The sequence below is a fragment of the Psammomys obesus genome, unplaced genomic scaffold (genome assembly GCF_907164565.1).
Source record: "Psammomys obesus unplaced genomic scaffold, mPsaObe1.curated_primary_1811, whole genome shotgun sequence".
Lineage (NCBI taxonomy): Eukaryota > Metazoa > Chordata > Mammalia > Rodentia > Muridae > Psammomys > Psammomys obesus.
In genome coordinates this window covers 15546552-15557777 of record NW_026596109.1, presented here as the reverse complement: position 1 = coordinate 15557777, position 11226 = coordinate 15546552, and positions in this window count along the sequence as shown.

Here is an 11226-nt window from a genome sequence, read left to right as displayed (position 1 = left end):
ATGTAGGAGGGTCCAACCCTTTGGGAGCGGCACCATTCCTCAAGAAAGTGGTCCTATATATTTAAGAAACAAACAAACAGTTAGCTAAGCAGAAAGAAAGCCACCAGGCAGCACTCCTCCATGGTTTCTGTTTCAAATTCTAGCTGTTAGCTCTTGGCCTGACTTCCCTCAGTGATGGACTGTGTCCTGAAAATACAAGCCTAGTAAACCCTTTCTTCCCAAGATCCTTTTGGTCAAGAGTGTTTTAACACAGCAGCAGCAACAACAGCAAAAGCTAAAACAATACGGTATTACAATTTTTTTGACTGTTCTTTTCAATGGGGTCTTACTGTATAACTCAGGCTGTTCAGGTTGGCTAGAACTCACAGCAATCCTCAGCCTCCAAGTACTGGGATATTACAGGGAAAAAAAATACCACATGCCAACATGCTCATTTTTAAATTATTTTTTTCTTTTCTTTTCTTTTCTTTTTTTTTTTTTTTTCTAATTTATGCTATGGATGTGTGTCTGTGTGTGGGTATATGCACCCACAGTGCCTGAGGAAGACAGAAGAAGATGTCAGATCCTCCGGAGCTGGTAATTCAGAACGTTGTGAGTCACCTGAAGTGGGTGCTAGGAGCAAACTCTGCCCTTTGCAAGATCAGCATAATGTGCTAAGCCCTTCCCCAGCCCCAGCGAATTTTTAAAATATCTATTTTACATTTTAAAAACTTGGTATCAACTTCAGAAATAGTTGTTGACAAACACCTCCCAAGAATAATGAGCAAGGAGCTAACACATTCAGTAAAAATGGAAGAAAATTATCCCACTTGGCCTTACCTCCATTTTTCATTCCTAACTTAGTCCAAGCCAAAGTCTAAAGAACCCAACTGTTTTATTCACGGCGAAGTAATAATTAGCATTCACTCTTAGCAAAATGGGCCTAGCAATACTTTTTTTATTTGTATCTTCTTTGGTTAAGAATATTGTGGCCAATAATTACATGGCAAATAAAATGACTGGCTCGCACTGTCAAGGAAGTATTTTTAATAGCAAAATGCCTTTATATAAGGGCATATTTTTATATTCTAAAATAATGTCTTCATTATCTTGGTTGCAGTCCAGCTCTTTTAAGTCTATAAGAAATATGCTATGCAGGAATGTTTGATGATTAATCAGATTTGAAATTATACCTACTCTCCTTCGGTTCTAGCACAAAATGTATCAGTGAAGCCTGCAATTCAGAAAATTATCTTCTCCTGTCTTACCACAGGATGGTGATGTCAGTCTACATATCCAGATCATAAATGTGTTAGCAAAAATGAATTTTGAAAACGGCTCTATTCTTGGACTTTGCAAATTCTTCTAAATTGTTGTCATTAATGACAAGACCAAAAATACCTACTGAAAACTGCTCCACACTTTGTTTTTGTCTTAAAAATAGTCTGATTATGGCTCCTATTATACAAATGGAGGCAGTTTAAATAAATTTCCCAAGATAATACAACTGGCTAATGGTGGAATATGGATTAGAAGCAGGTCTCAAAGACTCAGGGTCATTCCTTAGACCAGGACTGGTTACATAATTGAAGGATCCAGTGCAATATGAAAGCTCAAGACCTCTTGTTCAAAAAACTTATTAATGATTTCAAGGCTGGGGGATCCTGGTTAGTGAAAGAATTCTGACCTCGTATGCATACTGTGGGTTGGGTTCCCAGTACCACACACGCTGACTGATAACATCAAGAGAGAGTGGAGCCCTGCTCAGGGCAGTCACATACTCCGTACCAGCGTGAGCTGGGTAAAGTTCCCCTCAGCAGCCACTCAAGAGCCTGCAGACTAATTGGAGGAAAAAGGACAAAGGCTCAAGACTGTAGAAAGAGGGGATGCTGCAGGTCAAGAAATCAAAGTTGGAACTGGAGAGATGGCTCAGGGATTAAGAGCACTTAGTGGTCTTAAGAGGCCCGAGATTGGTTCCCAGCATTTACGTGACACTCCTAACCACCTCTAACTCCAATTCCAGCTGATCCAAGGCCTGTTCAGACCTCACTAGGCTTTGGCCTGCATAGACATACACTCAGGCACTCACACGTTACACATAAAATAAAATAATAAATATTTAAGAAAAAAAAAGCCAAGAGTTATTTTGTGCCATCTCCCCCTTCTCAGTGCTTACCGCCCTTTGCTCTTTGGTGTGGGGTCCGGAATGGTCTCCAAATCATTCTCTTCATCACCAACCTATGTACTGGAGTTACAGGAGTACGCTACCCCTCTGGGCTTTTTAGTCTCCTTTATAGTCATGTGCTAACAACCTCTACATCTGAAACAGCATTTTGTGATAACTAAATAAGACTCTTTACTGTTTAAATCTCACAGAGCTCTGGCCTATGCCAACCCTAAAGCTGAGAAAACTAATTGAATCCAAATTCCATAAAAGAAGTCTTATAAAACATTCTCTACCAGAGAGGCAGATTTCTGTGAGTTCAAGGCCAGCTTGGTCCATGTAGTGAGTTCAGGACAGCCAGAAATGTATAAGTGAAACGGTATCTCAAAAAAGAAAAAGATTCTCTTCTCTCATAGAAGAGACTTCCTCACCTCTATATCCTCCTCCTCCACTTGATTTCTTGTTTGTTTTGCTTTATTTTTGTTTGCTTTTGAACACAGTTTCACGCATGCTACCAACTGGGCTCCATCCTCGAGCCCCCATCAGCTTACTTTTATAACTATAAAAGCTTTCTGTAACTCCTATTGAGAAACAAGGTTGTTCAGGCCAACATGAATTTGTGTGCTCTTAGGGCATGGCCATTTGTATTTGACTCAAAACAAAGTATTTTCTTATGAGTTTTTATTTAATGTTGGCACCAAATTGACTGCCTTTATCAGGTCCTTATTCTCATGTTTCAACCTAATTCGGTAAGTATTTTGTCCAAGCCATGATCTTACTTACTGTCCTGTGTATATGAAGCCTGGACACAAACAGAGACATCTCAGCTAATCCTTGGAATTATCAAATTAAACTTTATTATTACACTCTGTAGCAAAGTGTCTCCATAATTTTAAATAAATTCTAAATATCAAGCCTTCTCTGCTCTTAGTCTGATTCCTTTTTTAAATAAACAACAAGTCTGGAATGATGATCCATACCTGCAATCTTATTATCAGAGACAAGAGGATTACTACACATTGTATACTTGCTTAAGCTGCAGAATGAGATCCTGTCTTCGAAAATCGTCAAAACAAACTTCAATCATTTTACCAGTGAATTTTTAAGCATCTCCTGGGGCCTGCTCCTTCCTGGGACTATCTGAGCTGTTACACTCTGACGATGAAAAAGGGCCTCAGATGCTTGCAATCGCAGGTACCTTGACTTTTCTGCATTTTCCTTTGGAGATCTTCCCAAGCCTTTCACTTAGCACTTCGGTGAGTGAAAGACTGAACTTAATGGATGACATACCCTAAAGTAAACCTTTTTCCATTCAGCACATATCCTGAGAACAAAGGAGGCTGTTTGTGGGGTATTCAGAGTAATGGTGACATGAAGTTTACATTCTGGAGACCAGAACAAGCTCTGTGTGAACCTCTGTGCTGGTGAAGGTCTGCACTGCAAACAGATGTGCCTGTGTTTCAGTACGCTTTTGGCCTAACCTGATGCCTAACCCAGACTCTTTTCCCCTTCTTCCTCTTCCCATACCCTATTTTTCCATCCAAACACCCACCCACGCATCCACCCACACACACACACACACACACACACACACACACACACACTGTGGTTTCCTTTTCCATGTGAAACTTGGTGGTTCCTATTTTTGGTTCCCTCCTCCTGTGTGTTAAGAAGGAATCACAGCCAGCCCAAACTGAGACTATTCACACATTAGGATTTAAATGTGGACTGCTGGGAATAGCGTGACTCTATACCTCATCAACAGCTAAGATTAGATAAGTTTACAGAAGACCTGCAAAGTTTTCATGGAACGGATACCTATATACATGCAAATTTCAAGGACGGTAGTTCTCAATCCTATCAGACCCAGTTTAAAAATAAAGTTCTAAAATAAATACTCCTGATTTTCCTGGAATTAAATGAGTATATAATATGATCTATTTACACACAGGCCAAAAAAAATATAATAATATATGCTGTCAGTGTAATATAAAGGAGAAGAAAAATTAGAATCGCGGTTTATGTTGAAATAATTACAGACTCTTTGCTATATCAGCACCCTGCAGGGCATTTGAAAGTCAGACAGGAGAGCTTTGTTCTGTGAACTGTTCCACTCATCTGTCAGTCCTGGCCCTCAGCCACCAAATGCCAGTTCAAATGCATTCAATCATCGTGATAACCAAAAATACACCCACCAATCCCAAACAACAGCCAAAAAAGGCATACAACCCTACTGGTCTGAAGAAAAGAGGCTTGCTTACACACTAGATTCCCTTTGATTCTTCTTGGGTCATTTTACCTGGTGTTAGGACAAGATATACTTGCTCTCTTCTCAGCTGAGTTTCAGAACTTGGCAAGCCTGAATTCAACAAGTATGTATTTTCTATTTGTACACATCTATTTTTAGGTCACTAGTTTTAAAATAGCACACACAAACATACACACACTCCACTTTCACTAAGGTTCATGACCACATAGAATGATGCTTTGGTCAGGTCGTGGTCATGATGTGCATGGACTGTTAGTAGAGTGAGGTAGGCAAAACACTGTCTGCTATATTTAAGTTTTGGGGAGGTAGAAAAGATGGGTGTGCTGGTGTTGGTAGGCTCCATAGATTGGCTGCTGATCCTGTACTCTGTTTCTTGGTTCTCACTGGCCTCCAGCATAAGATTAGCTAGAGTAAAGTCTCTAATAAGTATGTTTCCTCAGGCAAAATACAGATAACACTATCTACCTCTCTTTCTGCTTGCTGAATACAAAATTGTGGCCAAACAATGATCCTAAAAGAGTAAGAATCCTCCCCCATTACCATACCTCTTCTGTTTGCAGATTGTTTACATGTTGAGAGACTGACAGAAATAGTGGGAGGCCAAGAAAAGATGGTGCAGGATACCCACCAGAGAAGACTACTTGGGCAAGGGTTTAAACCAACAGGAAGTCTTTGTTAGCTGGCTGGTGACTTTACTGAATGTTCAGGGTACCAGCAGAGGCTCAAAGTGAGCTTGCAAAGTGGGGGAGGCAACAACAAACAAACAAACAAAAAGATATCCTGGGTTGACGTACTTCAGTTAACAAAAACAGCCAGAAGTAGAACTATAGAAGCCAAGAAGTAAGGTTAGTACATTTAGATACCTTTGCAGAACAGGTTTTGATGATGAACTAGGTTTCTGTTTTCATTTTGGCAGGTAGTGCTATCTACATGCTGAGGTTTAGGACCAGAATGGTACTTCCATTATAGAGTTAAGGTCTAGGGGTCTATTACAAGGATTCCTTCAAAGGCATGTACTAACATCTTCCTTTCACCATCTAGGCCTCATCCCCTCACTGACACCATCTCTCAATAATGCTATCCAAGTATGAACTTATCAGAGGATAACCTGCTGCTGAGGTCACAGCTCTCAAGACCCAGTTACTTTCCAAAAGTCCACCCTCTGGCAAGGCACACTTCAAATTTAAACTATAATTCTTCATTTCTGACCCCTCCAAGATGATACCATCTCTCAAGGAAAAACCAAGAGTCCCTAAAGTCTCAACAATTACAGAATATCTCCAAAGTCAGAATTCAAAGTCACTTCTAAGAGTCAGGAAAAACTCCTAGCTTTGAGACTGTAAATTGAAAAATAAGGTAAATACTTCTAACAGACAATAGAAGAAACCTATTTCCAAAGGAAGAAATAGAAAAAGTAGCAAAAAAAAAAAAAAAATGAGTGAGTTCAAAATAAGATCAAGGCTCAGCAAGGCAAATCAGAAAGCCTGAGTTCTATCTCTCCTATCTGAAGCACATAGTAACATGATATGATCCCCATCCTTCAGCCTTCCTTCCGGACTGGATTAGCTTGATGACTGTGAATCTTCCCAGAAGATATTCCATGTTCCTGGAATCTATATGCTCCTTTGTTCTCCACTGCATCTTAGGCTTCCCTCTTACATGACTTCATACATCAACCTTTCACAGATTTTCCTCCAGATTCCAACCCTATATCCTGTACCAATTTTTGTGGTAGCCCCTTCATCTCTGTGACAAAATGTCTAAGCAAACAATTTAATGGAAGAAAAACTTATTTTGGTTCATGGTTCCAGGGATTTCATTGTGGGCATCTTACTCCATCTAATTTACACCTAGAACATCATGGCAGCAGATGGCAGAGAAAACCTACTCACTTGCTGGGCAAGGTGGCTTCTGCCTGTAATCTCAGTTTAAGGGGGTCCAGTATGGAAAAGTTAACATGATATTCCAAGCCAACCTGTGCCAGCCTGGGTTAGGATGGGACCTTGTTTCAAAAACAAAAACAAAGCACTAAGAAGTTTTGCTTTTCTCGTGGTGTTTGGAAAGTGGAGACAGAAAGAACTTAACAAGATATGCCTCTTGGGCTGGTTGATTTTGTGTGGCAACTTGACACAGATCGAGTGAAAGGAGCCTCAGTTTCGGAAATGCCTCCGTGACATGTATCTGTTAGGCATTTTCTAAATCAGTGGTAAATGGGGGAGGGCCCAGTCGATGGTGGGTGAAGCCATCCTTGGGCTGGTGGTCCGGGTTCTGTCAGAAAGCAGGGCTGAATAACCGATGTTAAGCAAGACAGTAAGTGAGAGACCAAAGAATTAAAAACTAGGTTTTGGGGGTACTGAGCTAAAAAGTTTAAAACATATCAGGACAGTTGACCTTGCTGCTTCTAGGCAGATGCAGCCAACTGCAGGGAAGAGCTGACCTTGCTGCCCATGAGAGGTACTATTGCCAGGAAACTGGCCCAGATGGCCTTGCTCCTGGAAATAGCACAGACTACCCCCCACACACACACACCCTTAACAAGAGAGAGAACTGTTGTGGGCATTAATATTTATTATTGATTTATCTTTTAGTTAAGCAGCGGTTAGTCCTATACCCAAATCACCACACAGAGACTGGGATGTATTTAATTAACCTAGAGCACAATGCTGGGCAATAGTTATTCCATCCTAAACCTCCAAGCCCACATGGTTTCCTAACATTCAGATTTCACCCATTCTACTTGCTTTTAGTCATATCTTAGGTCCAGTCCATCTCTCCACATGGTTCCAAGACCTCTCCTCTGGATTCTCCACTCTCCTCCCTTAACTTTCTCCTCTTCCCTCCCAACCAGGATGTCCCACCTTGTTCTCTGCATTGCTGAGCGTTGGGGCTGGTTGTTTAATTGACAATTTAGAGAACAGAACAAATGGCGGCATGTTTACACAAACTTGAGACAGGTGATGCTTACAATAAGCATCACAATGCAATATCTGGATTGAAAGCCGATGGTGGGGTAGAGAAATCAGCATTTGAATGAACAAGGGTAAATTGTATACATTCCAAAAGAACATTATACCAGCGGAGGATAAAGAAAGCCAGAACCAGTCATGATTCTGGCACTTTCCCAATGCAAATAGTTTTGAAATGTAGCATCCCCCTTTTCTGTATTAACCAATAGAAGCTTGCCAGGCTAGAATCCCCTGCTTTAGGCATGCTGGGAGGGACTGGGATCTGTAAATCACCCACAGTCTGGAGGTCAGAGCTCTCTGGTGGACACCAATGACTTGGTGTCTGTGAGAGTCCAGCTGGAGCTTCGAATAAAGATCCTCATGTGTTTTGCAGCAGACTCCACTCCCTGGTGGTCTTTTGGGGATCTCACAAATTGGGCATAACATAAGCAGCACCTCTCCATGGCCTCTGCATCAGCCCCTGCTTCAAGGTTCCAAGCCCTGCTTGAGTTCCTGTCCTGACTTCCTCCAATGATGGACTCTAATCTGGAAGTATAAGGCAAATAAACCCTTTTCTCTCCAACTTGCTTTTTGGTCATGGTGTTTCACCATAGCAATAAAACCCTAACTAAGACACCCCTCAAAGGTAAACACCCAGGGACATACTTCTTCCAGTCGGGCTCTGGCTCTTACTTACTAGCCCTGCAGCATAAACTCAACCGTGGGTTGACCTGATGCAGTCTCCTCTCTAGTAGCAGTGCTACTAGTTGGTGAGCTAGAGAGTTGGGGAAAAACACTTTATATCACAACAATAATGGGGACTTGGCAGGGAAACAGCTATTTCTCATCCAGCAAATGCAGCAGGAGCTGGTCAGGGAACAGAACATCAGAAATGAATCTCCAGTTTTCAGAATCTGGTCCAGCAATTCATTTTTGCTAATGTCCTGTGAGTAGGTCTTGACAGACTGACACATGCATGACAGACAGGAGCAGACATAAAAACTCTACTCCTGACTACAGGGGATGCTCATTTGTATAATGTATTTTCCCCTTGATATCAAGAGAAGGAGAGGTCATGCGTAATCAAAAGGCACAGTCGTGATCTACTGCCACAAATCTGCTACCATAACAAATCTTTGACATATAGGCCCAAATATCAAGATCTTCAGTGTTCTCTGCATTCTCTCCTCAGCAACAACCTAGATTTGAAGTTGACTCTGCGTCAGAATGCTGCTCCTAGAAATGCTCCACTCTGCTAAGGATCTTAGTTTTCAGCAGTGACTCTCATTGTACTTACAGATTTCCTCCACCAGTAGGATACATGAGTACTCTGTTCTCCTTCTTATGCTAGGACAGTGTTCCTGCATGTAAAAGAGGTGTTGTACCACCTTACACATTTAAACCGAGTATCCCTGACCCCTGACCACAAAGAATCAAACATATTCACCCTAGAAATCCCTTCCACCGCCCAAAGGTTTATAAATCCCCAACTTCAAATAAACAAATGCTATGGGTGTGTGCTACACACTTCATGATACCATCTGCCTTCCACCATGGCCACCCGAGACTCGTCATTTATCCCCTGCCTGGCCAAGTCTAACCCAGCCTGCCCTCCAGCCTACTGGGCCTGGGCCTTGCCAGGCCTGTGTCTCAGCTACAAGCCCACCAGGCATGGGCTTTCATCCAAACCTCTGCCGTGCTTAATACAGCAGCTTAACCAAGAGCTGTAACACTTTGGTGTCTCCATAGGCTTTGGAACACCTGAGTTTCCACTAACACCAGAGATCTCATTCTGAAAGAGATCTCTGACACTCCATGAGAAATTCTTTGCACACCCTGGCTGAGTGAGCATCGGCCTCTCTCTAAAGCACTCGAGCTGCTCCTGAGAGAAACAAGAACCCCCATTCTCTGTCCAGAAGTTGAGTTCCAAGCCCCTGCCAAAATCTACCCCCACATCAACCCCCCCAGCCACCTCTAAACAATGAAGACACTGAACCATCTTTCCAACCTTAATTTTTTATAAGCATATAATTTTGAAATGTATAAGAAATGAAAAAAAAATACTGAACATGTTTTGAAAATAATGACCAGTAAGAAACCTGTTAAGCATGACCTCACCAAAGTAAACAACAGCTATAAGTCATGTAGCTAACATGTACCCCTGGGTTAAAAGTGGGACAGTCTGAAGTTTTTCTCTCCCAGTCCCACAACCCCTAGTCAAGTCACAAGAAATGTAAATCATACTTGATCATACTTGAGAGACCTGTTACAAAACACCTAGGGTCCCTCATTGTCAGTATGCAGACAAGTGTTTTAAAAAATGATTCAACTTATGTCTAGGCTATCCTGGAACTCTCTACATAGATTAGGCTGGGCTTAAAATTTTTTAAATAAAAAAACACTGCAATTTTCTAGAAACCTTACAAGAAACCCTTGATATAATGTTAGTGGCTCCTGATTTTTACCTTATCAAATTGTAATTTCATACAAGGTACTTCTGAATGCACCCTGTAATCTCACTTGTCAAAATAAAAGAAAAAAAAAAAGTTTCTTTAGCAACCAAAGTGGTAACTTTGACTCTCCTTGAGGAGTCCATCAGCACACTTCCCCCTCCCCCGAAATGCCTTTTCCCCTTGAACTTGCATATTTGAGAAGCCCACAGCCATGCCCTTATCTGCTTTTACTCTTTGCTTGAGTACTGCTCATTGTATTTTTAACTAGGCTTCATATTTTTAGTCCTGAAAGTATCCCCTTTATCAAAGCCATGGATCCTAGTTTGGCCCTAGCCAAGGTCCCTAAAAAATTAGGCAAACTCTTTAGGCTAGTGAGAGTGACAGCATGGAGCTCTTCCCCTGTCCTTTCACAACGGCTAAGGGCCTGTTTCAAGGCAAGCAAAAATCTGAGTGAAGGATGTATTTGTGGTCAAAGAACTAGATGCAATCCCAGAATTTGGAAGGGTAAGGCAGAGGATTATATCGTATAGCCGGACTTTTGGCCACTTTATTCTTTTTTTCCTACTCCACTATACCACTTCTATCCCATTCAACCTCCCAACACTAGATAGGAGAGAAAAAAGATTAGAGGACAGAGGGGGCATTAATATCCTGAGTAGGGGCGTTGAGCTCCTGGGGGCAAGTTTGATCTTCAGTGTCAGGATATCGCCAATCAGCAGTGATCCAGCAACCAGCAGCGGCATGCTCCTGCAGAGGGAGCAGCAGCTGCTGTGGCTCTCGGGGCTCTGGCATTTACATACCGTTTGCAGGTCCCCAGAGTTCCAAACGTAAAATATCTTCAGCTGACAAAAATCATGCCCCTGCCAGAGCACAAAACAAATCATAGGTAGCTGCTGTGGACAGTCTGGAGCAGCCCCATATCCTACACCTGGGATTAAACAAAAAATGTATTTACATAACATGTCTGTGTTTTTAAAGAAACCAAAATTCTCACTACAATGTTGAGATCAAGCTATATACGCTGTTCTGGGACTTCTGCTTTATGAAAAATGGTGTATAGCAAGCTATGATTTGCCTTAAGGGATTTCATGTCCAGCTTGGGTGTTATTTTTAATTTAAATATAGAGACAGGAGTATTCCACAGTTCAGTACATAAATAACTTTGTGTCCAGTACCATCTATAACTCTCAGGTTGATATATAATCTATTCCTAAAAGCAGAAAAAAAATCACCTTCTAAATTTATCTAAGTAAATTTAGATCATGTGAGCATGTGGGCATATTAAAATCATACAAAAAAAAAAACTAGGCCCAAGAACTTAATAAACACACCAGACCAAGGAAGGGCCTAGCACCTTCTTCTGGACCCATATAAATGAAGACAACTAATACTTCTGTGGCTGTGTCCTCTGCCAGC